This window comes from Antechinus flavipes, chromosome 3 (assembly GCF_016432865.1).
Source record: "Antechinus flavipes isolate AdamAnt ecotype Samford, QLD, Australia chromosome 3, AdamAnt_v2, whole genome shotgun sequence".
Classification (NCBI taxonomy): Eukaryota; Metazoa; Chordata; class Mammalia; order Dasyuromorphia; family Dasyuridae; genus Antechinus; species Antechinus flavipes.
In genome coordinates this window covers 611,074,351-611,078,851 of record NC_067400.1, presented here as the reverse complement: position 1 = coordinate 611,078,851, position 4,501 = coordinate 611,074,351, and positions in this window count along the sequence as shown.

Below are 4,501 nucleotides of genomic sequence, written 5' to 3'. Positions count from 1 at the left end.
CCGGGCACCCAGGGAGGATCCGTAGGCTTTCATCGCCACAGTTTTCCCCTCAGTTGGGTCAGGAAAAGTGATACTCCCCCAGTTGCATAAGCTTGTTACTGGTTCAATTAATTTTCTAGGTTAATGTTCGTGCCCTCTGAGTATTTCCTGTCAATGCTACACAAGCCGGAGAAAGCCAGAGAGACAAAGACGGAGACACCGATACACACACACACACACACAGACCCAGACACAGAGACAGAGACAGTGACAGAGACAGATACAGAGACAGAGACACCGACACAGATACAGTGACAGAGACAGATACAAAGGGAGATAGAGGCAGAGAGAAACAGATATACACAGACACACATACACAGAGACAGAGAGGAGGAAGAGGGAATAAAGGAATAAAGATGGAATGAGAGAGGGAAGGAAGAGAAAGGGAGAGGGAGATAAGGAAGGGAATGGAAAAAGGGGGGAATATAAGGAGAAAGAGACAATGGGAAAGAGCAAGAAAGAGGAGACTGAGGGGAGAGAAAGAAAAGGAGAGAGAGGAAGGAGAGGGAGAAGGAGATAGAGAAAGTGGAGGATGGAGAGAAAGGATGGAAAAGAAAAGAGGGAAAGAAAAAGAGAGATAAGGAAGAAGACAGGGCAGGGATGGAGAAGAAGAGAGAGAAAAGCAGCAGGAAGAGAAGGAGATTGAAAGGAAGGAAGGGAGAGGGATAGGAAAAGGAGAGAGTGGGGAAGGAGATAGAGGGAGCTGGAGAGAGGAAGGATGGAGAGAGGTAAGAGAGGGAGGAGGAGGAGGAGAGAGAGAGGAAGGGAGGGAGGGGGAGAGGGAGAATGAGTGAGAGTCCATCTGCTAGCTAAGCTGGCTGAGCTAAATCTTCCTCTCTGAGGTAATAGCTGCAGGTCCACGGAAAGCAGATTGGGTCGGGAGCCAAAGCTGCTGCTGAGGCATTGTTCCCGCCTTGCCAAGATCTGACTGATGCCCGTTCCAAAGTAACTTGGCTTCGAAGTCTGGGGAGGGGTCCGAATGCCGCGGGGTGGTTCCCGAGGCTGGGGGGGCTTGCCAGGAGAGGGGCAGCCAGAGGGGCGGCATTCGGCTGCTGGGGGGCCCTGAGCAGCCCCCAAGGTGGCAGTCTGGGGACTGAAAGGGGGGTTCGGGCGACCTTGGAGAGAGCCCTTTAAAATCTCCAGTTGGGGACACCAGGATGTGAACAGCCACTTGCCAGGCTTCCCCGGGTTCTTGGAGAGGATGGCAGATGGGGGAGGGCGAGGGGATGAGGACCCGGACACCTCCTCCCTCCAAGGCCGCTCCTGACTTCACTGTGGATGGAGCCTGGCAGAGCGGTTGCCATGGATTTGATCCTATTGCCAGCTCAGCTTTGGTAACTTCCCGGAAGGAGGAGGAGGAAGAGGAGGAGGAGGACGAGGGGGAAGGGACGCTGGACGTCAGCTCCCCTGGCCGCAGGGACCAGTAGTACCCCAAGAACTGTGAGCCAGAGACCAGGCTGGGAGCTTCCTGCCCACTTGTCTCCCCTCCAGGGCTCCTGCCCCAGACTTGCAACATGGGCCCCGGGAACAGGTTTACTTTGTGGGGGGAAGGGATGGCAAGAGGCTGAGGGACCCTTGGGAGCACCCCAAGAGCGCTTGGCGGGGTACGGGAGGAAGAACGCTGCCTTTCCATTGTCCTTGAATGAATGAATGGGCTTCCAGCAGAAGCTGGCTCCACGCAGGATCCATATGGTACCTGGTGGCAGATAGCCACTTCCCCACCCAACCTCCCAGGATACACTTTCCGAAAGGATTTGCATTTCAAACATCCCCAAAGGTGATAGAGCATGGGGGGATGGTACTGCCCATCCCCCTCCCCACTCCCAACCCGCACACTTTCCATCGAGAAGCTTATTAGTTGGGGTCCTTTCTCCTATTAGGGATCCCCAGGAGAAAAAGGGGTTTTCTGAGTATGAAGCTGACTTTTCATGAATTATTCTCATATTTCAGAACCACAACTAGGGTGGGGTAAACTGGGTGCCGGCTCAAATTGACTGGGAAATGAGAGGGGGTCCCTCTATCTATTTTGGGGGGATTTCTTCGAGCAGAGACTGGATGACCACTTTTCAGGCATAGAATTGGATTTCTTTTGAGTCTAGGATAAACAAGATAGCTTCCGAGATACTCTCAGTCACTAATTCGGTGATTCGGAAAATGTCTACGAAGATTTGGTTTCTAGAAAATAAACTGTTTTAATGAATGTCTACAAAGAAAGTTGTAACTATCGGGAGGAACCCCCATTTCTCTCGTCCCCTTCTGCCCCATGTCCATCACTCCGGAGGTGCATTTTCTAGGGTTTGGGAGGCAAGCCAAAGTCCATGCAAGACCCAGTGGGGGAAGGTCATTATACGCTGTCCCTGAGGGACGCTAAAGGGAGGAGAGGTTGTCACCTCTGGCCAGGGACAGGTTCTAGCTTTCACTTCCACGACATGTACCCCGTCCCTCCTGTCTACTTCCGGTGTCCAGGGATCAGACCACCGGGAACGCCCGCCCTTCACCGGGACACTGAAACGAGCGTGTGCTGATGGCCGAGCCCCGCCGATCTTCGCCCAGTCAGGAGGCTGCTCAGTTGCCCCCTTGGCTGACCTGAGACTGAGAAAAATTCCCCTCTAGGGAATATCCACCGAGAAGTCGCTTGAAGTGCTGCTTCTAGGCCTCCGGGGAGGGGGTCACAGACACAATGCGATGGAAAGGAGGCTGGATTTGGGGTCAAGGGATACGAGTTGAAATGTGACCCCTGCCATGTGTGACCTGTGTGATCCTGATCATGTTTTTCCTCCTTTAAAGGGAGGTTGGTTGGTCTCTGAGGTTCTTCAAGCCCTGAAAGTGGTCGGGATTAGAGCTCAGTGAAAAATGGCAGTGAGATGATCCCCTTGATTGCCCAGTGTCCTATTTTCTCGGGGACTGAGCTGGAAGCGTTAAGTGCCCAGAGCATCCTGTAACATTTCGGGGTTTGTGGATTAAAACCTTAAAAAAAATAGTAGCGAGGGCTAAAAAGCTCATTTTTCCTCTGGCTAACACGGAATTAAGCCTCTTTGAAATTCAGCCTGGTTGCTCCTCAGATGGCAGCTTTACAGCTTGTTCCAGCTTGGCCCGGTCTCAGGCTTGGAGACTTCCAGTGATGGGGAACTCAGAACCTCGCACGGAAGCTTATCCACTTTTCCCTTTTGGGGATGGATGTCTAACTAAGCCCCTAAGATTGGCTCACTAGACCGCTTTCCCACAAGTCCTCGCTGCTGCCTGAGCTCTGTTACCATGGTGACCTGCAGCTGGGGCACTCTAGTTCTTTAGATGGTTGTGCTCACATCTCCTGACCTTCAATTTGCTTTGAAGGCTTTCTCTGGGTGTCACGGAGAGGTTCGGACTCATCCTGTCTGTGTCAAACCCTCCTGCCAAAGGGACTCGATGACCCGCTCCTGATTTTCCTCGTTGGGATTTCAGCAAGTCAGAAAGCAGATGTTCAGAGTGGGGCCGGCTCCAGCCGCCTTTCCTCAGCTCCAAGACCTGGGGGAGGGGGATGCACCCCGGGTCACCCCAACGCCGACCATCCCGGCTCCTGTCCCGTGTCAGAGGTCGAGAATAAGGCTGGCCACTGTGCGGCCCCGTCTCACTTAAATCCGATTCACACACGAGATGTCACCCCATGACGGGTCTTCGAGAACAAAGGGCAAAGATTCCGCCATTGGATGGCCGAGAGCTTCCGCGGCGCCTTGCCTCTCCTCGCCGTCCCCTGTGGCTGCGTCTGCGGGGGTCTCGCCGCAGGCGGCTGGCCCCTCTTCCACAGGATCACATGGAATGCGCATGGTTCACGCTGACAGATCACCGCTTCCAAGGGCACTGACATCCATTTACATCCTCAGGCTGAGCTCCTCCAAAGCCATTGTGCCCCCAGATGAAGGCTTGGCTGGGAGACGCGTCCCTCTCAGAAGCTACATGAGCCATCTCCTTGGGGACCCCTCTCGGCGGCTCCCCAGGTGCTCCCTCGGGCCCCCCACCTGCCTTGTACAGAAAGCTGGCAGCCTCTGCAGCTGCATCCGTCCCTCCCTCTGGGCAGGAACCTTCTCCCCTCCTGCTTCCAAACTTGGTGCTCTCCAAGGTCCTTCCAGCTTTTAATCTTACATGACTCGGTCTACTCTCTCCCCACGTCCTCCTCCATCGAGCCACAGAGGGGATCTACACCCCTCCCTCCCCTCCCCCCCGAGCAGCCATCCCACCCACACTTGGGGATCAGAACAAGGACTTGGCGCTTCTATGACAAGGCGCCCCTTTCCCAATGTCCTCGCGGCCTTCTCTGCACTTCGGAAGCCCTGGGCCTGAAGCGGATGCATGGGGCCCGGCCCGGGCTGGCATCCGTTCGGATCCTGGCCCTTTCATCTCACCTTCAGAAAGATAGCAGCGCCAGCCCGGGCCCAGGGGGAGGAGAGCCCAAAGGGAAGCGAAGAACGACACATCCATCCCCACC